The 26,320-nt window shown below is 37.1% G+C and overlaps 1 protein-coding gene across 5 annotated transcripts in view; it reads left to right on the forward strand.

The window, feature by feature from the left end:
• The first annotated feature begins 10,290 nt into the window (after positions 1–10,290).
• LOC139968893 (heparan sulfate 2-O-sulfotransferase 1-like) overlaps positions 10,291–26,320 on the forward strand; it is a 61,263-nt gene continuing 45,233 nt past the window's right edge. For 4 of the 5 annotated variants that reach the window (XM_071973506.1, XM_071973508.1, XM_071973512.1 and 1 more), the window contains exons 1-2: positions 10,391–10,659; positions 10,881–11,252. The gene's annotated coding sequence lies outside the window, so the exon portion shown is untranslated. Of the gene's footprint in view, positions 10,306–10,390; positions 10,660–10,880; positions 11,253–26,320 lie in introns of those variants that run through there. The other variant, XM_071973507.1, reaches the window with a different exon arrangement.

Here is a 26,320-nt window from a genome sequence, read left to right on the forward strand (position 1 = left end):
GGCGGTTATGTCTGGAAGCTTCAGGAAGGCGCTTTAAGTAAATAACAGTTCCGGAAGAGAACAGGACCATGTAAGGTAAATAATAGTTCCAGAAGAAAACGCGAACATGGTGGTGTCCAAAAGAGAATTGCTTGGCACAGATTGCTTGGCATGGTGCAGAAAGGCCGGAACGGAAAGATGGGTTTTTGTAAGTGCTAGGCAGACATAGTTGTTTTACGTGGCGTGACGTACAGGCTGGTGCCACTGGGAGAAGAGAGCGAGCCACTCCTTGCAAACTAATTTATATAACATTCTGTAAGGTTACTCGACCGTACGAAGACCTAGAGAGGACATGGTAAAAAAATATATATATTACGTACGTACGTAATATTTATTACGTACGTACGTGATAATTTTACGTTCTATACCGAAGATAGTAAGAAGTGGCGGTACGCGGTACGTATATACTGTAACACATTTGTCTACATGCAAGAAGTCAAGCTTATGCAGCCTAGAGACTAGTTATACTCAAAAATGCCGGAGACAGATAATTAAGGTACGTTCGTTCGACTAACAGAAACACCACAGGTATGCCTGTACTTTAGCCGCCACAATTTTGTGCTGGAACTCATTCCCGGATCATTAGTCCTAGGCTCAATTAATGCATCAATAGGTCTGGTGTAAGTTAGACCTAGGCCTCACGTTAAGTTTGTGTTCATTGAATCTCACGTGGATAGGTCATGGGCTAGCTAGGCCAGTGATAAGGCCTGTGTAGTGTCTATTGCCGTTGTCGATCCAAGATGATGTTACGGCAACTCCCTGGTAGATACTCCCCAGTCTATGCACACACAGCCAGGGTAATACTAATAGATGGGCGAACGATACAGTACAAGGTATTTGTTAGAACAACTCCCTGATTGAACTCACATTTTATAGGCTAGGTAAGGGTAGGACAGGACTACCCTACACTACTGATAATTGTTTGAGGTTTATTTGTAGCCTTGAAGTTGATTTTAAAAGTATAAACGTGGAATTGTATGTTGATAATCATATTGTGTAGCCCTCCTGTTGTCAACAGCTAGCCCGTTTATTATAATAACTACCACGTCCAATACAATTCAATTAAGGTTAGTTGCTAATCTCAAATCACTACATGGTATCAGCTAGTATTATTATAAGGTTAGCCTACTTTACACACAAACCTAACTTAACAGGTTACTAAACGTCAAAGGAGCCTAGGGTTAAAAACCACATAAAATGCCCTGTGGAAAACAAACCCAAACAGAAATAAGACTGACCAACTCAGAAAATTATTCCAAGATTAAATTAGGGTTAGGTTTAGGGTCAGGTTTTCAAAAAGCATGGCACAAACTATTAGACTGAAGAAAGCGATTAATCTTCTTTTTATTCTAGTTCGTTAACACACCATTTAATACTTTAATTGTTTCATTCCTTTCCTAGATTGGTACAAACTGGAAAATGAGAAATTGAGAGAGGCTACCAAGTAACGCAGCTTTGCAATAGTAGAAGGATGTCTTTTTCTTGGAGGATGCACATCAAGAATGTGATTGTAGCTGTTTTTATGAGAAACAATTTGATGTTTTGCATTTCAATTCATCTCTCTGTCCACAATTGATAATACCTGTTAGTACAACTTCAATGAAACTTGCATAGAGATGGCCTGTGATGAAGAGACTTGTGGAAGTGCTCAGGAATTTTATGTCAAAGGTCATTTAGGGGTCGGTTTAGTTAATTGTTTGGAAACGCTTCTTCCTGAGTCCACGGACGGACATGTGGATGTATGCAAAACGTGATCATAATTATGGTCATTCGGGCTCGGAGTATCAGAAATTTCATGTTCAAGGACACTTTGGTTTATACTTTAACTACTTAACTGTTAGCTCAAAATCTTTTCAAATTAATCTTTCTTGTGATTATAATACGCTTAACTTAATTACCACTTTCTATTGGAGTTAAAATAATTTGCACAAGTATGTGAGGTCCAAGGATGAGCTTATTACTAAAACATTAATGGTATCGTTGGAAGCCTAAGTATTGTCTTGCAGATGTTCGGTTTGCCTGTGCAAAGTGGTAAAATATAATTGTAATTAAATAAAATATGAATTAATTACCAATAAGTGAATAATTAAATTAAACAAATCAATTTGGTATTAGGTCATCCCTATCGTTAACAATGTGAACAAAGATCTTCTAAGACCTTCCTATCTAGTTAACGTATATGCCCCAAATTATAGCACGCTATAATGGCAAGAAGTTTTCAAAAAGTACCTTCCAATTCTTCTCAGACATTTTTAAGGACACACAAAATGACTGAATAGGAAAATTTCCTCAAAGGTTGTAATAAAAACAGTTTAAGAATTCGGACCAAAGGTGATCACATTTGAATATCTAGCATATTTGGGCCTAATACAGCATACCTTTAAAGAAAAGAAGCTACTGACACGGGGCTGAATTTGTCGTAACAAAGGTTATTGGAAGAGAGGCTTTGATCAAGTATTTCAAGTAAGAGGTATAGGGTCCATTTCTTGTTCTGTACTGAAAACTGTTCAAGTGATTTCCAAGTTGTATCCTTGTGCAAAAGTGCTGATCAAGGTATTGGTATCCCTGTTATATTTCACAGTTGATGTCGAGCAATCAGAGCTTCAGCATGTAACGATGTTTATGCTGTAAATATGTCCTCAAAATTTTGATTTCAGTATTGCATTTCTTATATTAATTCATTGTATTATTATTTGAGGAATTAATTAAACTAAATTGCAAAAGTTCACTTATTACTCAAAATTCGAAAGTAAAGGAGATACAAATAAAGTTAGCTATCAGTAACATTGATGATGTTGTTTTATAATTTATGTTTGCTTTTTCTCAATTTGAATGCATTGCAACTTAAATGGAGAATAGGGTGGCATATTAACAAGGATAGGGGTGATTTAACCAGGAATGAGGTGGAAAATCAATTTAATATTAACCAGGATAATGGATACATCAACCAGGAATTGTTGTTTAATTTAACCAGAAAGGGGTGGAACATTCTGCAATATTAACCAGGATAGCATTAGCACCAACCAGGAATGTTGGTTAATTCAACCAGGAAAGAGGTGAAATATTTCATGATATTAACCAGGATAGTATAAGCATCAACCAGGAAATGTTGGTTAATTTAACCAGGAAAGAGGTGGAACATTTTATGATATTAACCAGGATAGCATTAGCACCAATCAGGAATGTTGGTTAATTTAACCAGGAAAGAGGTGATATATTTCATGATATTAACCAGGATAGTATTAGCATCAACCAGGAAATGTTGGTTAATATCACAAGGAATGAGGTGAATACCCATTGATATTAACCGGGACAGTATTAGCATCAACCAGGAAATGTTGGTTAATATCACCAAGAATGAGGTGAATACCCATTGATATTAACCAGGACAGTGTCAAAATTTCACCACGAAATTTAACCAGGCTTTGGATTTTGTTAAAATCTCATTCACCAGGCAATTTGGTGAAAACAACCAGGATATATAGGGTAGCATATAAACGCAACTCCTGGTGAAAATTTCACAAGGAACTGGTGAAATTTCACCAGGTTGTTTTTAGAGTGTAGGCCTTCATTCGTTACAATGATTAAATACGTACGTGATTATCACTACATAAGTACGTAGTAATTATTACGTACGTACGTAATAATACTACGTACGTACGTAGTAATTATCACGTACGTACGTAAAACATATCACGTACGTACGTGATATTATTACGTACGTACGTAATAATTATCACGTACGTACGTGGTAATACTACGTACGTACGTAATATATATTTTTTTAACCATGTCCTCTCTAGATCTTCGTACGACCGTAACTTGGAACTGCACCGATTGTACTCTACGTTTACAAATTACCATAATAATAATAATACATAACCATTTAAGACGTGTATAACAGCAATTAGCGTAGCAAACTTTTAAAGTAACATGCTGCATCATAACAGTATACATAATAAATAATTTATTATAACACCGCAGCACATGTCAGACCTGTCAGCATATATGCTACTGTGGAAATATTACTCAAAGGTTGTTTCAACTAATGGCTGAGTCCAAACCACAGTCCCTATGTTTGACTATATAGTAAGTAGGCCTATACCTGGTAAAGATGGTTCAAATGGTTCATTTTATGTGTTTGCAGTGAAGTGTCACACACTTTCTTTTAAAATATGGACGAAATTATTGGCGAAACCATTAGAGTATAGTCTGGTTAGTCCAGTCAATCATTATGTTTATTGTTGTGTGTTTAGTATTTTCTGTTCCTTGGTAGCAACTGGTCATAATTGTAACACATGTTAAGAAATTATGTCACACATCTGTTTCAACTGATTAACGGGTATACTGAGAATCGGCTGACCAGAATCACATCACTATATAGAAATGATGAAATTGACCCCATCAAAGAATTCACATGTTTGTGAATAAAATATAAAACATTAAGTCAAATTTGTGAGGACAAAAGCTTTCGGTAAGAGTATAATGAGTAAACAGTGTCCAAGAATTTCTGAATAGACATATTACAGTAAGCACGTAAATGTCTTACTTAGAATAAGGGCCATACCCAATAATATGTGAAACTATTAGATGGCTTGAAAACATCCGGCTCGAATAGCCAGGATGCCGAGTTTTAGGGAGAGGATTGGGGAGGGGGGAGGGTGCACCAACACTTCAAGTAGGGGACAGTACTCATGTCATGTAAGCGTTTGTACACATGGTGGGGGTGGGGTGGAGGGGGCAGTAGTTTGCATGAGGGAACTAGAGATGAAAATAGTTTACAAATATTCCACCTTGAAGCCTTTGAATTCATAAATGTTTATTAAAACGTATTTATGATCTACATACTTAGACTATATATGATATTAATCGTTGATTATGTTTTCGTTTGTTTTCGCTCTATATTTAGGGTTTGCTTTGGAAATCGATTTGCTACAATTGATATTATTGTGTCAATAATAACACAAACTATTACCAATGTTGCAGAATATTGTTAAAATTCATCAACTATTGTTCATTTACCTTGTTATCAACCACATTGAACTAACTTGCGTTTAAGCTGGGCTATATATTAAGGATCTTTTTTCATTTGGCTCCAAACATTGCGACAGATCTGAGCCTTGTTCAACGTTTAATACCATATACTAGTTTCGCGACACGGAAAATATAGGCGTCTCAATAAATGGTTGCTATTCTGCTGGGAGAAAATGTTACTGCTGTTAAGTTAATACCGCTCTGCTTTTGTTGTGAATATATTTATTATTTCATGTTTAATGTCAATATTTATTACTTAATTCATTTTTAATGTGTTATACTAATTTGATTATCCTCAATCACGTGACTTTAATATTGATTTTATCGAAAATTTCTTTAAAATAAAATAAAAATAAAAAACTGCGGCATTAAAAAAAAACAAGATTAATGTGAATTTCTTGTAACTTTGGTGCCTCTTTACGGTACCAATTAAAAAAAACGGCTGAAAAAAGTGTTACAACCCGTGCACTTCTCGTCTTTTGGAGGATTTCATTGTTAGACTTATTTCTTCATGCAACGAAATGTTCCCATGCATTATAGTACTGTTCGTGCACAAAAGGTAACAAAGCTCCGGACTGGTTTATTTTCATAATGTGAATCATAGGAAGGATTGGAAAGGAAGGAAGAGGGGGAAGTTAAAATATTTGACAAAAGACTCTTGTTTTAAAGCAGTTTTTGACGATTTTGTTTGGACAGGTTTCCAAAATCTATGGGGTTTTACCTAAAAATCAGATTACAATTGAACACACCAGAGAGCTACTATGGTGGATGTATGTTACATATTTACACACAAAAAATCAGCAATTGAGAATTAATAAGCGACGAATTACAGGTCTAGTAATCACTTTGTAAAACGTTCCCACGGTTAAAAATAAATGGCGAGTTTTTTCATTTTTTTTTCATTGTGTGATCAGTCGAATGTTCCATGGTAATGGGATTTTAGCATAGCACCGAGATATACACCAACATAGGCGTATAGGAGGCGGGGGAGGGGGCTGGGGGATGCAGCCCCCAACCTTTTTTTTGGTGAAAATTCGGGCAACATGCTGAGAATTTTCGGGCACCTACTGAAAGAAGAATAATTTGCAATGTGTTTTTCAATTTTTTGGGTGAAAATTCGGGCAACATGCTGAGAATTTTTCGGGCACCTACTGAAAGAAGAATAATTTGCAATGTGTTTTTCAAATGGTTAAACTGATATTATTATGATCATTATTGTTGTAACGACGTTCCCCAATAATTCTAACCAATATGGAATGATTGTATGTTATTGGCATGTGATGTAATAACCGAGCAATGCCTATACGATATGCACATTAACATGTTGAACGCCCCCCCCCCCTGCCGCAAGTCAAATTAGGCTCCTACGCCTATGTACACCAAGACCAACAGAATGAGTCGCTTGAAATGTTTGAATGTGTCAAGGAAAGTGTCATAAATGCAGTAGGCAGTGACGGTAATAAACTAATGGAGGAAGTATAACGGTATATATAAGATTCTTGACAACACAGACAAGATATAGATGAAACACCAGGCGTCGCCCTATCTAATGGGACCGGTATTGGTTAAATATTTGAATGAATAAAAAAACGACCTAAGTAAATAAACTGCTTAAAGTCGATTGATACCGATCAATATGGGCCTATAGGTGATCAAGTTACAGTGATTGGACACGCCTCTTTGTTCTACACGTGAGTGTATATATATGTATATGTTCATAAATATATATATTACCCATCGAAATGGTACTAAATGTTTTGGTAACGCTAGTAAGGTGCAATGTAAACAACCGTATATCCTGCAAAGGAAGTTTAAATATTTATGCTTATTCAGGGAAAATTTTAGACGATTTCACGATAAACTTTCCAGAATTTTAGCAAGACAAGGCAAAGTATAGAAATAGGGCGATAGTGACATAGTAAATGAGCATCTCCATTTTGAAAAGGGGGGAATAACTTTTGCAATCTTGAAGTCTCAATGAGTGTTTGCTGATGAATTTCGGAAAACAAACGTCCGAAGCAGATTCAATGTTTCTTATTCTAAATGCACTCTGGCCAGGTGGGTTTAATTGAGAAAAGCTGTCGCAATCGAAAGAAGAATTCATTTTCTGTTGCCAACTTGCCCTTATATGGCGCGAACGATTTGACGTCAAATCACTGCGACCGCCCATATCAGCATTATCGTTACACAAATGTAACAAATATATAGTATCGTTCACTTTCTTTACCCAATTTCACAGAAGAAACGTCTGAAAACACCTGTTTATTCCTTGCAATGGAAGGAAATGACACAATTTCGCAAGCTACATCGGTAAGACTGAATGAAAGATACTATTCAAGTATGGACCTAACACAGACTAGCACACAGGTCTAGCGGTCGTTACAAAACAGAGAGATTTAATTGGCGCATGATCTGTTGGGCGGGGCTTGTAACGTTTGATTTAAGTTTGTAGAATCTACGGACTCGCTTAAAAAATATGGCGAATTTTATTCACCTCAAAATTTTTAACGACAGATAACTCAATAAGAATAAAGATTATTAATATGAAAATTACATAGAACGATCTTATTTTCACTGAGGTTTTAGGGCAGTAAGCTGGAAGGTCGAAGTTAAAAATTTGGCAAACACACATTGAGCCTTTATCTAATCCGTATTTACATGGTACGGTAATGTTTTAGGGTCATCGGAGGCCGGATTTTGATCGCTGCATTTCGAGAAAATCAACACAAATAGATGTAAATATATTCGAACAAAGTAACTTACAAAAAAAGAAGCACTAAATATGTCCAAGTTTATTGCCTGAATTCTCGCCAACATTGGAAAGTTTTACCGAAGGCCATTTTAACGTAAACGTTTCTGTGTGAGTTTTGGAGAACTCGTAGCGAAAAACTCCAGTCGTACATGTCCACCTGATACTCATAGTTAGTACAGTAACTATACTGTTCATGTTCCACAACCGTGCATCAGTAACTACTGCGCTGTGCTCGTAACACAGTAACATGTGTTACAGGTGGCACAGTAATTACTGCAAGTTTTTTCTTACTGCAGATTTAAAAAAAAAACTTAATTTAAAAAATTTAAATTAAAAAAAAATTATTTCATTTTTTTTTTTAAATTACTGCAAATTTTCACCTGTCAGACTCGTAGTTCAACGTGTAACAACTTTGCAGTTACTGATGCACGGTTGTGGAACATGGACAGTAGTTACCGTACTAGCTATTGAGTATCGGGTGCCACGTCTGAACAATATGACTTGATATGACAGGAAATCGACCTCGTTCGTAAAGATCTAACATTTTAGTTATACATTGCTTTAATTCTCCAGTTTGAAGAAAAGGTGGCAATGAATAAAATACCAATTAATTATCAAACTCTTCAGACGAAGAGTGTTGGAGCCCCATTATGTATTGGCTATATAACCGGGGCCAATTGACATTCCAATTAATGGTAACGTTTCCTTGGTTATCGGAATGTATGCACATTGACTTGAGTAGGTATAATACAATGGCAAACCAGAACTCATGACATTCTGTATTCAGTATCAAGGTTTTATCACTGCATAACAACAGGTCGACTGCGTACTTAGGAAAATAAATACAACCCTCAATCTGATCTACAGAGAGTTTTACTGTTCTAATTAAACTCTTTTAAAGGAAGTTAATAAAGGAATCGCAATAAACCTTCTACTAGTTGTATTCTATGGATTAAAATAGTCAACTATAAATTATATTAATCAGGTTCCTGGAGATCCCTGTGCACCCGTGAAAGTTTTATTGCTTTTTGCTTAGCCAGCAATGAAGGATGCCCTTCAATTGCATTGAATCCACCTATACACTGTGTCAACGCTTCATGAAATGTGATGGCGCTAGCTAAAAACTCAACGCTATTGTTACATGAAATACTATTATGTCTTTTAAAGGCATCCGTGCAAAGAGAATAGCGCCTCATCAGGCCACGTATTCAGTGGACGGTGGCTGCATACATGCCGGTCAAAAAGGGAGTGTTTTGACCCTCTGGCAAGAGGCGACGATTCACGCACGCCATGCAATCTGGTCGACTTTTGACCGACCCTCTTCGCATCCTCCCGGGTTCTTTCGCGACATTCTTTTATTATTCTTTTATGACACGGGATCCTAGGCCACAAAAAGTGCCATACCACCACCGGAGCGTTGTGAACTCCGGTATGCCTTGAACCCTAGCACGATTTACCTGAAACCAACAAGACTTGGGTCTTTAGCAAGTCTCTATCACGTTGGCCACCACGTCAGCTGGTAATATATATACATAAATGTTTGAATTAATATAATTATGTCAGAGAGGAGTAAGCGAAAGGGTGAAAGAAGTATTGCATAAAGGAACTGTAGATGGATGCGAGCCCGGAACAACGAGGTTACCAGTCCACAACTCTACCCACTGAACCATCTCACTATAGTTACTTTTCTATTGGCTTAAATTCTCTTTCATGCACATAAAATATGTATTCCGCTACTTTCAACAAAGTCTCTCCCAAACAACCTTCCAACATTAGCACAATAGCTGAGAGTAGTTCCTTTGAAAGATAAAGATGTACAATTTGCTTATACTTTAATGCATATTGTTAACCTAGAAACGGGTAGAATAATACTGTACTATTGCAATTCTGGTTTGATAAAATTGAAGCACATCACACAATTACAAGAATGTTGGTTTCTTTCAAAGATCTATATGTACAATATATAGTAACGTTGCGTTGCTATTGATGATGACCTCGAACCATCAATACAATATAACGTTAATAATGTTAGTGCATGTATGAAGTGCTGCAAAACTTTATTGCCTGGGACAATGTATGCTTATACCAATATTCACTGCCGTTGAGTGCATCCCTATTTGGAAAATTTTACCCATTCCGGCATATGTATTTAAGATGTAATCAATACTCTTTAGTATGTATTTCATATTGTCATCGGTGCCGATGTGTGTTTTTTCCTTAGCGTGACAAAGGTGCCGATGTGTGTTTTATCCTTAGCGTGACAAAAGGGAAACTTCCGCTTGGTCGAGGTCGGGTAACGGTCAATGCTGCCCTCACCCAATGGTGTTTAAAGTGTGACCTTTTATAACCGCGGCCTCCTTGCTTTGCATACTTACGTAATCGATGCATACTTACGTATTATGTGAGTTACATGCTTAATTCCTCTCCTGGTTCAGAGTGGCGTCGCATGTGCTCTCATATCAGACATCCATAGTAATAATGTAAGTATATATGGTTATATAGGCATTAATGTGCTAGGTATACTTATTTGTAATATCACATTCTTGAGATTTGATTTTAATGTGGTTTTGCTATATGCTTGTGCCTGTTATGATCGTTGCCTTTTGCGTATTTGTTGTTTTGCTTATTTGCTTATTTGTTAGAGTACCTTGACTTAAAGTATCGTCTTTGTTAAGTATTCTCCTTAGGATATCATTTTGTTCGTATATTTATACATTCTTCAGAAAGCCGCCGTAAACCACAGAAAGCCGCAGTAAACCCCGGAAAGCCATGCATCGTAAGCCCCTCAGTGTACACCGCAGTTTGTCGTGCGTTTAGTTTGCCCGGCAACGATTGTAAGTTGGGTGTTATAATTATCAAGAATGTAATTGTTGTCAATCTTACTCTATATTTTGATTCATGTTACCTAATGTTATTTGTTATACTTCTTCCTTTTGTGCATTATTAATAAGGGGGAAATATAATGCTGTATTATGTTATCATTGATTTGTGCAAATTCAAGTGTTTTTTTTTCACCAATGTTTGTATATTAATGTTTAATACTTTTACTTTATAGTTTTCACCGTGTTCCTGTTGAGCCACTTGTGCAAATAAACGGGTTAAAACCTCCGACTACTTTTTCAGCATCATCGAGGGTCGTCTCGGTGACATATGTATACACCATGAGAAACAGGATGGCCATGTCCCTTTAACAAAACAAAAGTATTTATACAATAATCTCATTGACTTCCTGTAGAGATAAGAAGTTCTTTTGTGGTATCGTTTTGCTCGTTCATGCGTGTGCATTGGATTATCAGTTGGAACAGTTACTTTTCCACAATTGTCTTCTAGTTATATGATAGTCAGCTAGCCGTTATATCTCAGTGTCGTATGGAAGAACAACATATTTGCCTTTGACAGACGGCCAACCCCTTAATCGCATGTAAAGGTACGTTTACTTTCTTTAACTTTGTTAATATTAAACTCCGAGGCAGGTGTCGTATGTGCGCGCGTCACTTTGTAAAGTCCGTGATGTCATAGTGCCACTACGATCTGAATCATTTTTCTATTGTTTTTCACATTTTTCAACGTGGAATGTTAACAGGATTTGTTAATATTTTATAGTCAACGTTTGCAAAATCCAATCCCCTGATTACAGAAAATTACATAAGAAAATGAAGCACATGTAGATGTGATGTCATATTTAGACTTGAACCTTGTCTGTGAACGACCATTAAATCCGTAATATCTCCAAAATGAAATAAGGAATTGAAGAAAACTTAACATATTGAAGAAATTGTCAAATTGTTGTAACGAATTTCAGATTCTTAATATCGAGTTTCAAATTCACCTCAGTCTCAATTATGGTGAACATTTCTGCGTTGTCCACAGAGATCCGTTCAAGTAGGTACTATACTCAAGCCGGGTTGTGTGGGATGGTGGGGTGGGGTGGGGCAGATTGGCATGGCGATAGAGGAGCATATTTCTGGGGTTTTGCAATATTAAGTTATCGTCTTTATAGTTCAAGTTATCTTTTGTTATTTCAAGTGGATAGTGGTCTAACTCAGACATGATTTTTAAAGCACATTTTGCCCTGAGGAAGCACTAAAAACAGTTGATAATTATTCATCTTTACTTGTGTTGATACTTTATTCGTATTCAAAACTTACGTCTTCTGTCAATGTTTAGCAGTTTGAGGGCGTGCTGTCGTGTATTTTGTATGATATATATATATATATATATATAGCCTATATTGTTTCAAGTATATCCTATTGTTTCAAGTATTGGTACTTATAATTATAATTTGGCAAAGTTTTTGAGTGATCTTATATCACCCAACATTTGTCTCGATTATTGCACTCAGGATTCTTTCTCTTTTGTCCAGGGAATTACATTTATTGACATATCTGATCATTACATGGTATCATACGATCTAGTTAGTTTATTTACCAACATCCCACTTTCTGAAACTGCTGATATTGCAATCGATGCCATAATGCATAACAATCCAGGCATTGGTATTGAAAGGCGGGATCTCCAGAAACTATTCATGTTTGCTATACCTCACAAACGCATTTTTTATTCAATGGTAATTACTATGCTCCAGTGGACGGTGTGGCAATGGGTTCACCATTAGCACCGGTGTTGGTAAATCTCTTCATGGGTCATTTGGAGAAACAATTTCTGAATGATTCATCTGCCTCATCTAAACCTTATCATTACCGCAGATATGTTGACGATATTTTCTGTCTTTTCCGAAATGAGGGTGAAGCCATCAATTTCTTCAATTTATCAATACCCGGCACCCTAACATAAAATTCACTATTGAGAAGCAAAAAGACAGTAGGCCACGCTACCTTTTTTGGATGTGCTTGTCAGCATGAACATTGGTCATTGCAACACTTCCGTTTATCATAAGCCCACGTACTCAGGGTTACTAACCATTTTTTTCAGTATTCTTACAAAATTGGTCTCATTAAAACGCTAGTGGATAGAATGTACAAGGTCAACAACTCTTGCAAAGGGTTTGACCTAGACCTAAAAGGACTTATGTCAAGACTCGGCAAAAATCATTCCCTTTCTCACATAATTGACAAAGTTGTGAAATCGTATTTACAAAACAAGGTGTCACCGGAAAATATCATGACCCGGCTTCTCACATTACTAGATTTTACAAGCTCTCGTACATTGGTAAATTCTCTGGTCATGCTCAGAACAAAGTTAGACAGTTGATCAAATCGCATTGTACAGACATTAATATTAAATTAGTGTTTATCTCATTTAAAGTTCGAAATATGTGTGTAGTAAAAGTCATGATTCCATCATACCTGAAATCTCGTGTGGTCTATAAATTCATCTGCACAAGCTGCAATGCTTGTCATATAGGGGACAGAGTTGTCAACAAGTCCCTAGCTGCAAGTCTCAAGTCAAGTCTCAAGTCTTTACCAGCAAGTCTCAAGTCAAGTCTCAAGTCACCTTGAAAATTTTGAGCGAATCTCAAGTCAAGTCTCAAGTCTTTGGAGGTCGAGTCTCGAGTCAAGTCTCAAGTCCCTATGAGCAAGTCCCAAGTCAAGTCTCAAGTCTTTGAAGTTTGAATACAATGATGCAGGCTACGAATAATGTAACAGTGTTCCAGGAATTATGTGGTATAAATTAAACAGCCGAATAGCAAAACCGGGGCACACGCCACGGAACAAATTACCTCAAAATTTGCTAGCCACTGTTTTATTGAAAAAGGCCAACTTTCAGCCAAACAGCAGCCCTGGATGGAATATTTAACCAAGCCAATGGTAGTTATGGAAACGTCTGTAGTCGTCGTTGGGCGCTCGTAATTCGAGCGTACACGCAGGGCCGTCTTAACGCATGGGCCCACTGGGCCCTGGCCCAGGGCCCCGCGATGTCAGGGGCCCTGCAATTACAGTAACCCCGTGTCTTAATCTGGGAGGAAAACTTATTGAATAGGCCATTATGCCTGATTGAATTCGATACTTGACAACTTGTGACGAGAGTTGGTGAAACACTTGAGAGTTTGACATTAAATATTCAAATCTGAGTTGGCAACCCTGGAATATACAATGCCCCGAAGGCTTACACAGAGAAACTGTTACTCCGTAACTATAAGAAAGAGGAAATTGCCTCAGCCACGAAAGGCATAAAATTTGAAAACCGTGGGCAATACCTCACTACCAAACCTAAACAAAAGTAACCACCACTTGTGTTCAAGCTCACCTTTACACCCCATATCAAAACCACGCATTTGAAAAAAAACACTTTAGAAACATTGGCACTTAATCTCGCAACACGCAACAATTATCCAAACTGTTTCCAAAAGAACCGATTCTAGCCTACAATAGGGCCCAAAATCTCAAAGATTTACTTGTTAACTCAAGGTTTCGTACTAACGAAGAATCAGCTGACTCTCAAGGTTCACACGAAGCTCTTTTAGATGCTCTTATAGCTGCACCATGAGTCCATGAAAACTTGTGCACAGAAAATAGATGCATTTTGAGAATGAGACGCCCAGGCCGAATATAAAATATTCAAAGGCTACTACTGATGAAGCTCCTCCTATGAAGTTTGAAAGCAGAAAACGGTCTAGTTGGTCATAAGAACCTACGCTAGTCTCTCCTACTGTTATGAAATAGTGATACCATCTCTTTGATGTTACCGAAACACTCCATCGAGACACCTTACAGGCCTCTTATGTATTTATCTAGGTCATGGATTCAGTTTTCCCACGAGAAGTTTTTAACTATCTTATTGAATCTTGGTACAGGGCCTTTTCCCAAAATAGATTCCATTATGTCTGTGGAACATTCGAGAAGGTTCTCTCACGTGGTATGGAAGTTTCCATAGAAAGGGGATGGACTTCCAAACTCCCAACCAATCAGGGCAGATCAGTGCCAGCGCACTTATTTTTATATCGTTAAGTTAATACAGGATGGTCAGGTTATTGGCTGCCTACTGATTATGCGCAGTGGAATTTTATAGAAGTAAGGTATAAAAGGAAAAGGGGGCCGAAAGTTTACTCACTTGATCAGCAAATTTATCACTCCGCCGAAAGTTCATCACTCCTAATTGTTTAATTGACGGAGTCAAGTCAAGTCAAATCATTGCAATTTAGTTTTATTTGTAAAGAGAATCGACAGAGAAGAAATTATACCGAATCATTAATCAAATCCTATCTCGTCAAATTGTTTTTTTGTGAACTCATTGTTTTCGCCCGTTCGAGACATCTCCTGAAGAAGCATAAATACGGCATCAAGATATCCCAGTACCTTTCTATCGCGAGTCCCGATATAGTTTTACTATCGGAGGAGCCGGGCTCGTCACAATATTACATGGTGGAGATCGGTTGCTTTCTTCAGGAACAAAACGGTAACGGAACTTTTCACAACTTTCGTTCGTTACGATCAATAACGAACAGGTGATTTTTTTTGGCCCGAAGACCTAACGAGGAACACGACGCATGTTCACGACATTGCCTAACATACACACTCTGCGATGGAAGTCAGCCTATACTAGCCTAAGTCTGTACAACGGATGCCGGAACCACTGATCTGTACACTAACGTTAATCAACCCAGCATGCAGTTCGCGTTTGAACATTCGCGCAACTAGTACGTAGAAGACTACAGCTCTAAACATCAGAACTGAACATTTTCGCGATCAAAGCCTAGACTCTACCCGATGTTAACGGCGAACGAATCTGAAGTTCTTACGAGATGTAGGCCTACCTGCTACTACCTACCTGCTACTACCTGCTGCTACTACTACTACTACTGCTAACCGAGGGACTTCAATCATCGTTTGCAGTTCCACTACCAGTTCTTAGTTAAACTTAAGGGTGAGTGAAATCATGCCAATTTGTATCCCAACCCCTATTTGAGATCAGAGTGTACCGATAAGTTATTTTAATCGTGTCCATATATTGCATATTTGTTATTTATATTTAATTGCGGTCGATAGTGTGTTCAATTAAGTAAAGGCTCATGTTGTATACTCGTAACTAGCCTAGGATTGTATGCGGCATAATGTCCGTCAGTGAACAGGAATTAGAGACCAAGTTTGATCAGTCACGTAGGTCAGAATCGCAAGACAATCCAAAAGAGATGAGGCAAAGATATAGTTCTCGTGATTCTCGTGGTCCTAGGACAGGTCAGAATAATAACAGGAGAAGGTTACCATATTTTAATCCTTCAGTCACATGTTACTACTGCCAAAATCGAGGTCATTTTGCACAATATTGCCAAATTCGCCTAAGCCTTGAAATGGAGGCTAAGGTAAACAGAGTACCAACACAGAATTTTCAGTAGGGAGCACTTATGATTGCACTCATCATACAGTGACTCCAGACAAAGTACCAAGTAAAGGAAGATCGAAACGTAAAGCAAATAATGTTTGGAAGAATAGTAATATTCCTAGTTCTAGATATACAGGGAACGACCGTAATGTGGATATTCAACTGGACACACGTAATTTTGTAAGAGGTACTTTACATGATGGTAAAGGAATTTCATTGTTGTTTGATAGTGGAGCGACACGCTCTATCATTTCTTCTTCTACAGTGCAAAATTCAAAGTATTTATCCTCTATACAACCAGTCTCAGTTGATGTAGTAAACCTAAAGTTGGGTAATGGTCAGTTTATTCATGCGTATAGCACGATAACATTTCAGGTCAAAATTCAGGGTCATGAATTTCAGCTTTCTGCTTCAATTGCTGCAAACCTGACAGGTATTGACTTAATATTAGGTAGTCAAACTCTGAAGGAATTGAATGGTTCTTTGGACTTTACCACAAATGGTTTTAGAATTAAACAAGCCAAAGTTTTCCTTAGGCTAGTGCAGAGATTTGTTATTTACCCAGGTCAGCAAAGATACATTACTGTACAGGGACGTCTTCCACTATATGCACGAAATGCAGATGTGGTTATTAAACCGTTTCCTCTAATATCTCGTATGTGTCCTTCACGAATGTTAGTGAAAATGCATAAAGGTAGAACAAAGATTCTACTAAGGAACATGGGTAATCAGAAATTTTGTCTGAATCCTTCTCGCACAGTGGCTCATTTAGATTTAGCAGATATCATTACGGTGACAGAAGACATACCTACCGATTCTCTAGATTTTCTCAATGTCATGAGAGACATCGAAAAACCGTCTCTTTTTCGAACCAACTCTAAAGAGAATCGTGATGAAATTACACGATATAATTTACATCGTTATCCACATTTGACAACCGATGATCCCCTGGTTTCCAAATCCGAACAGGAAATCATGAGAGAAAACATTAATTTGCAACAAAGTATTCTGAATGCTTCAGAAACAGAAAGCATATATGAATTTCTAGACTCACATAGAGATGCATTTTCTCTTTATGGTGAATTATCTCACTGTCCAAATTATGAGGCTGATATTGCTCTTACTAATGATGAGCCATTTTACATACGTCCCTATAGACTTTCAGATGAGGACAAAGTCATTGTCGCCAGTGAGCTTGACAAATTAGTGCGATTAGGAATCTTAGCGGTAGGACATCAGTCTTATACCTCACCGGTTTTCCTCATTCCAAAGAAGGGAACGGAAGACAAAAGGGTTGTCACAGATTTTCGCTACTTGAACAGTAGAATAAAACGTCTCAATCACCCATTTCCATTACTGAATGAGACTATCCGTACCATAGGGTACTCTGGAGCCAAAATTTTGGGTGTTCTTGATTTAAAGTCTGCATTCTTCTGTCTGCCACTTAGTGATCATGCACAACAATATACAGGTATTGCTTCATTTCATGGAGGAAAGCATTATTATTATAAACGCTTACCACAGGGATTGAATTTATCTCCAGCGATCTTTCAGTCGCAAATTAATGATATTTTGGCAACGATCCCAAATTCAAATAAGTTCTGTATTGCTCATCATGACGATATTATTGTGTACAGTGCAGACAAACGATCTCACAAACAACACCTACAGGCAATTTTTAAGGTTTTAATGGACAACGGATTGAAAATCTCTCCGAAAAAGTGTAGCATTTCCCAAAATTCAGTCCGATATATGGGACATTTGCTCTCAATAAACCCAGAAGGTGAGGCTTGTATCCAACCTTTACATGACAGATGTGCAGCGATTGGGAACACACCGAAACCACACAATGTTAAGTCAGTAAGACGATTTGTAGGTGCAGTTAATTATGTGGCTTCGTTTTTCCCAAATATTCAAGCACTATTGAGACCATTACATCAGTTGAGTCGTAAGAGAAAGGTATTTAAATGGACAGAGGAACATCAGTGTGCATTTCTAAGTATTAAAGAGTTGTTGTGTAATCCACCTATATTGCATATGCCACAGAAATATGGTCGTTTTGTATTATATAGCGACACATCACGAGTAGCAACAGGATCATACCTGACACAAAGAGTTAATGGCAAAGAGAATATTATTGCATATTACTCTAAGATATTACCACCAGCATGTCAGAGGTATAGCGTAACTGAATTAGAAATGATGGGTCTATTTATTAATGTGACAGCATTCAAACATTTATTGCAAAATGTAGAATTTGAGGCATATGTTGATCACTCTGCCATTGTTGAATTGTTTAAATCGAAACAAGAACCAGCAACTTCACGCTTACGTAAACTTCTGTTCAAATTGTCAGAATATACATTTCAGGTTGGTTATAAGAAAGGTTCAGAATTGGTTTTGGCAGATTATTTGTCTAGAGCACCACAGGAATGCCACTCTGAAATAGATCAGGTTGCTCAAGAGGTCAGTTCTTATGAGGATTTTTCAACTCCACCTAAGGAGACATTTAATCCAATCATGACAAGGTCAAAGGCAAGGTCAATGGGAGTCAAAGTTCCAGATTTATTTCCGAATAAAGTCACTAAGGAGTCCAAGCAGGATTCCCCAGCCAAAGAATCAACAAATAGAGTTGAAAGGACATCCATTCCTAAGGCAACACATTCCAATGATCATGTTAAGCAGAGACCACAATCTGAGTCACAAAAGACGACTACACCAGTTATTTCTACTGATAAGAGAGATACATATAGTCAAAGGTTGGAGTTACTTCACTGCCAAGAAAATGCATCCTATAGCTACATCAGATCATTTCAGTGTTCTAATTATGCCACGATACACAGAACGTTATCGAGAAGTTCAAAAGATACCAAGACCAAAGGAAAGAGACACCAGGAAGAGTAATGTTGACAATTTACGAGTGATGTTGGATTCAACAGATTGGAGGGTTTTTACAGATACGTGTGACACCTTAGATAAATTGACACAAGTAGTATCATCTTACATCAATTTTACAACTGATATCTGCATTCCTTATAGGACAATGTCACACTCAGAAGTTATGAAAAGATTGCCAGCCGATGATAAGATCAAGCAGTTGGAGAAAGAGAAAAAGGAAGCAATTGATGATGGTGACACTACTCTACGGAACAGGTTACAGAGGCAAATAAACAAACATGTGTTCAAGAGGAGGAATGAATACTTTCAAAAGGTAACAACAGACAAACAGTCTCTGTGGGATCTACTCAAATCAATACGGAAACCAGATGAACAGCAAAGAAACTTGGTAACTGATGAGTTTGGCCAAAAATTAAGTCAACACTTCGGACGTTTTAATGATGCTTCGAGCAAAGATATTTCATTTATACTACCAGACCTATCAACTGCTGAACCACCAGTAATACTAAAGAAAGATGTAAAAAGACAATTTGGACTTGTTAAGATAGGAATTGCGTCTGGTTTTGATCAAATTCCCTGGTGGGTGTACAAGTATTGCTCTGAAGAATTAGCTGGCATATTCACTAATTTATATAATGTAAGTTTAAATGAGAATTCAATTCCGTCTCTATGGAAGCATGCTAAAACATCACCTGTGCCTAAAATCTCTATTCCAACATCTGTAAACGATTTTAGACCAATTGATATGTCCAGTATTGGTTTTAACTGTATGCAAAAATTATTATTTCCATACTTGACGCAGGCCATCGTATCACACGGTGATAAAAATCAGTTTGCCTACAAAAAAGGCGTGTCCTGCACAGATGCTATACTCAAGCTCGTACATTGTGTTGTTTCTGGTTTAAATCAGAGTGACACAACAGTCACTAAAGTTTTATTCTTAGATTTTTCAAGTGCTTTTAATACGGTTTTACCAAATCGGTTAATCCAAAGTTTGTGTAGTTTTATCAATGAGCCTTGGCTTATACATTGGTTGGCTAATTTTTTACATGGATGGTCTCGACAAGTCAAGCTACAGAAAGGTTATTCAGAGGAATCAAATATTACAGTGGGAGTCCCCCAGGGAGGTCCTCTATCTGCGTTACTTTTTACAATATACACAGATGATATACGTTCTTCAATGGGGTGTGATGTAATTAAGTACGCTGATGATACAGCCATATCCTGTAACATTTCAAAGCGGACACACCTTGAAAATCAAAATGACTATAAATACTGTATTGATAATATGGTCAATTTGTGTGAGCAGAAGAACCTCTTACTTAATCCAAAGAAATCTAAAGAAATAATTTTTGAAAACATTAACATTAAACATCAAGGTCTCATTCAGACCAGGGATCAGAAAACTTATGTTCAAGGCTCCATTGTTGAGCGGGTGTCTCATACTATGTACTTAGGGGTTGATATTGACGCCAAGTTAACCTTTACTAAACATATATCTAAATCGATGTCTAAGGTGTATTATATTGTATCAACGTTGGCATACATTACTCCTTATTTTCATTCTAATGTAAGAGATAAGGTTTTCAGCTCATCAATTCTGCCAGTGATTGTGTATGCAGTTCCTGTCTGGTATCACTTTCTACTTGAAAAGGACAAGAAAAGAATTAGAAGTTTCTTGAAATACTGCTCCAAAATATTTAATCTCGACTATGAAAGCCTTGTTGGTAAAGTAAACACTGCTGCTAAAAATGAATTCATAAGACTAGCTAAGAATATACATAGTTCTAAAGATCACCCACTTCACTCCGAGTTGATCTCTCTGTGCAATAGAACCAGCAAGTACAATCTACGTAATCCTACTATCTTGCCATCTTTTAGAATTATGCTTTTTAAGAACTCATTTATCTACAGAGCAGCCATTTATATTCAAAATGGGTTCTTAGAATCTCTGTTATAATCCTTTTAATCTTTAATCTTTTAAAACTTCTATTCCTCTATCTTATTTCTTGTTTTTGTTTCATGCTTTCATTTTTGTACATGTTTACGTCTTTTATGTATCATCTTTTATGTGTCCTATTTATAAATATTATCATTTATACTGGAATAAAGAAATTGAAATTGAATTGAAATTGAAGGCCTACTATTTCTATGCCTAGTGAAAATAGACATACATATAGCCCTGACATATTAGTTGTGCCAAATTTTACAAGTGTTTCTCAACCTTCAGAGCCAAGATTAGTGGATCAGAGTAGACAAAGGGTACAAGAGGTAATCAGAGAACCACCTCCAGAATTATTTGTTCAGCCGAAGCCAGTCATAACAAACATTGATCATTTGGTTACAGGGCACATTCCAAAACAAAAGGAATTGAATAAAGTCATGAAGGCAATTCAAGGAAAGCTGATCAAAAACTATGATCTGCAATTTGATGTAAAAGAGTTGCAAATTCAACAACAAACTTGTCCTTACTACAAACCAATTTATGATTTTCTTGCACATGACATCATTCCAAGTAGTGTTAAGCATGCTAGAACTGTTCGTTCTCAAGCAGAGGATTATTTGTTATGTAATAGTTTGTTATTCAGGATATTTTTGCATGAGACTAACGATGCTAAGATGACTCTTCAGTTAGTCGTACCTGAGACTATGGTAGAACAAATAATATCTCGATATCACGATGACTTGTTAAGTAATCATCAAGGTGTAATGCGTACATATTTGACCATTAGACAGCATTTCTATCTGCGCAATATGTTTCAACGCATCAGTAATTATATTCAGGCATGTCTCCGTTGTCAAGAATTCCGTAAGAAACCAGACAAATTGAGACAATATCATGCTCGCATTCCTGATTCTTATCGTCCTTTTGACAGACTTAGTCTGGATTTCAAGACTATGCCCACAACGGCTACAGGATTTAAACATTTGATGGTTGTTTGTGATGAGATCACTAGATTTGTTGTATGTGTTTCTCTTAAGACTCTTGATGCTGAAACAATATGTGAAGCATTATTGCAGAGGGTAGTCACAACTTTTGGTCCACCGTCTTGTATCATAAGTGATGCGGCAGCTTCTCTTACAGGAAAATTAGTGGAGCTCTTAAGTAAAGCTTTAGGCATTCAACAAAAGTTCATCAGTGTAAGCAATCATGGAAGCTTACAGGTTGAAAGACACATTCAGACTCTTTCAAATTTCCTCAAAGTGAACTTAAATCAGTTTGGTACGGACTGGGTACGATTTGTCCTACATCAGCCTATGCATATAACACATTTTCCTCTCCTCAGTTAGGTAGCTATAGCCCATTTGAACTTGCATTTGGACGTAAGCCACCGAATCTTACAAATTTATCATTCAATCCAATGGCAGGATTATCACAATCTCATGGAGAATATGCTACATTGTTAAAGAAACGATTTGATCATTTGTCAAGGGTAATGTTAGTCTTACAAAAGAAGCAACAAGATGCTCAAAATGTTAAGATAAGTGCAAAACTGGACAAAGGTGCAATTTATTCAACGGGTCAATTAGTGTATCTGTATAAGCCAACGTCTTCTTCCTTGACTGCAAACTCTCGCAAATTTGCTGCAGAATGGTGTGGACCACTAGTGATCCATCAAGTTTTAGATAGGACTCATTATTTGTTGGCCACTCTCAAAGGAGAAATTCTTAGTGATGTATTCAATTATAACAGGCTTAAACCATGTTTTGTAAGAGCATCTTCTGAAACTAAGAATATCACCAACATTCAGAAATTGCGGAATGTCTTGAAAACAAAGGGTTCATCAAGTGAAAAGGTTGCACGAATGCGAAATGTTTTGAGTAGTAACACTTCTAATGCAGAAAATGTTAATGTCATGCAAGATGCACATATTGAGTTTCATGATGAGTTTGGTAACATTTTGCCAGGGGTAACTTCAGATCATGTCATGTGTCTTATGAGCACTAAGCCAATGAATGTTGCATCCTTTTTAGAGAATAGAGCACATAATGAAGGATTAGCACTTCCATATCCTTCCATGAAAGATAGCATATTAAGGCAAAAGAAAGTTTTTGCAAATGCTCCACAAGGAGACATGAAAGTCCAACGTGCTCGATACAAATTGGGTGAATTACAGGTTCTGGTCACCTATCAGACACCATGTTTTCCATCAGGCTTTAAGAGTCATGATTTTTGGTGGAATGTAGGAAAATATTCCAACACAGAGGAAATAATGAATTTTCTCCATGAAAAGGGATTGAACATTACAGGCAATCCAGGCAGGATGTTGCAAACATTATACGGTTAGTATGTGTAACTGCATATTACTTTAAGTTCAGATGAACAGGTGTTTTACCCACGATTGTATGAATGGAATGCGTCATGGCAATTACCTGCATACCTATTAAGTGGAAGTCATTGTACTGTATGGTGTAACAATATAAGCTTTATTGTTTAAAACCACCACCAAGTGACCTAGTTTCATCTTTTATAACAAATGTGTAATGAGTATACCTTATTTCTCCTTATGAATTCGTTCAAACGTTTACCCGGCAATTAGAACATATCCGGAATATTAGCAACATGGGTTTTCATATATTGAGAAAATATTTTAAGGATATTTACATTGCATCATTTATGTTATATTGAAGGCTATTCAGAGACAGCATTGGTAATGTGCAACTTTTGCTTACAGCAACAGTTATCAAAGCAAATGAAAGTATAGATCTTTTGAGGAAGTTATGTATATATTTTCTTTTCCTCAAATATTCATTCAAAAGTTTAAAAGACAAGATGTTAAGTATTATGTAAATTTAAAGAAAGATTTGTTGATGTCATAGTCTATGGAGTCTCTTTAATGGTATCGAATATCTAGTACTTTGGTACTTTACTAGATCATTTCGGAGTGCATACCTAGGGTCACCATGCTATCGAGTCACATTTTGTTGATTTCTTGAAGTGGATGTATATGATTCACAAGGTATCAGAGCAGTTTTGAAACTACTGTTTGCCTTCATTAAAGACGAGGTTTTGTAAATGAGTTTGTAATATTGTAAGGTTCTTTTTTAAAATACGATTTTTTTATGGAACGCTGAGGTGTTCTGTTCAGTTAAAAGATAACTAAGTCTAGTATTCTCTGATCTCTCCCCAATCACGGCATGATTTCACTTTTGATATAAATGTATTATTGATGTATGAAATGCATAAATGTATTTTGTAAGAGATACTGCATATTTTGCTGTGTCATGTAACTTTAAGATATCTTAATGATATATTTTTTTTTTTTTTAGATTACATCATATGATGTCATCAATATTGAAGAGGTACACACATTTTTTTTTATGGAGAATAGTGTCAATGTATATAACATATGATCATTTTAATATTCGTAACCAAGATGTTAACCTTTGAGAGATATATGAAGAACATTTATTGAAGTCAATGAATATTAGTGAATGTGCTTACAGTACTCTACCTTTTTGAGATAATGATAAGTTAAAGCAGTATGATGTTAAAATTTTGGAGTATCCAAAAATTTTAAAAGATTGAGGGGGATGTTATGAAATAGTGATACCATCTCTTTGATGTTACCGAAACACTCCATCGAGACACCTGACAGGCCTCTTATGTATTTATCTAGGTCATGGATTCAGTTTTCCCTCGAGAAGTTTTTAACTATCTTATTGAATCTTGGTACAGGGCCTTTTCCCAAAATAGATTCCATTATGTCTGTGGAACATTCGAGAAGGTTCTCTCACGTGGTATGGAAGTTTCCATAGAAAGGGGATGGACTTCCAAACTCCCAACCAATCAGGGCAGATCAGTGCCAGCGCACTTATTTTTATATCGTTAAGTTAATACAGGATGGTCAGGTTATTGGCTGCCTACTGATTATGCGCAGTGGAATTTTATAGAAGTAAGGTATAAAAGGAAAAGGGGGCCGAAAGTTTACTCACTTGATCAGCAAATTTATCACTCCGCCGAAAGTTCATCACTCCTAATTGTTTAATTGACGGAGTCAAGTCAAGTCAAATCATTGTAATTTAGTTTTATTTGTAAAGAGAATCGACAGAGAAGAAATTATACCGAATCATTAATCAAATCCTATCTCGTCAAATTGTTTTTATGTGAACTCATTGTTTTCGCCCGTTCGAGACATCTGAAGAAGCATAAATACGGCATCAAGATATCCCAGTACCTTTCTATCGCGAGTCCCGATATAGTTTTACTATCGGAGGAGCCGGGCTCGTCACAATATTACACTACTATTAACAGTACACTCAATTCACCTAATAGGTGCAATTATGTTTCACCATGAGGAGCATGCTATAAGTTCATGTTTTCGGGCCCTCCCTTAAAATATTTCATGTTCTTGGCGACTACGTTCCGTTAGATAGTGTAAAACCGCCTACACCTCCCTCTCAGTTGAAAGACTCAACACAAGGGTGTTACAAATGGTAAGTCCAGTATTGTTAGGGAAGGGATGGAGGGCAACTGGAAGATTTCTCTTCTATAATGTATTTCATTTTTTAGATATATCACGTATGCTATTCAGCTAAAGTTTTATGCTTTATGCGCGACATAGGGAGGGGTGGTAAATGCAGGCATGTCTATGCTTGAGCGATTGTCAAGGATGTCAATTTTTCACGCAACTTTTTTCGAACTCACTTGATTGATGGGCCCCGCTCCATTGCCGGGCCCAGGGCCCGGTGATCACTTAAGACGGCCCTGCGTACACGAAACCATAATTATTTATTATCGATATCAACTTATGAAGTTATTTAATGATTAGAAAATTGTGAAATACAAACAAGTCTCTAGTAGAAAAACCGAGTCTTTTGAAGGCAAGTCTCAAGTCAAGTCCCAAGTCTTTGCTAACTTTTTGGGCAAGTCTCAAGTCAAGTCCCAAGTCTCTGACAGCCGAGTCTCGAGTCGAGTCTCAAGTCCTAAAATTTGCGACTCGAGTCGGACTCAAGTCCGAGTCCCTGACTCGAGTCCCCAACTCTGATAGGGGAAACCCATAGGCACCTTTCTACACGGACTTCTGAGCATCAAAAAACCGATAAGAATTCACTTATTTACAAACACGTAGCTAAATTTCCCAACTGTATGCGGCTATGTGACAACAACTCATGCAAAATTATCGACTCAGCTCCCACTGAACTTAGGATCATCCAGCTTAGGATCAAAGAAAGCCTACATATCAATTGGGATAAACCTAATCTCAACAAACAGCTTGACTGTCCAGTGTTATCTTTGTTGAGTTAATCTACTCGTCCTTGTATGTTATTGCTAGTGTACATTTGTTTGCTATTACTTGTTCATTTTGCGTTTGT

This window comes from Apostichopus japonicus, chromosome 6 (genome assembly GCF_037975245.1).
Source record: "Apostichopus japonicus isolate 1M-3 chromosome 6, ASM3797524v1, whole genome shotgun sequence".
Taxonomy (NCBI): Eukaryota; Metazoa; Echinodermata; class Holothuroidea; order Aspidochirotida; family Stichopodidae; genus Apostichopus; species Apostichopus japonicus.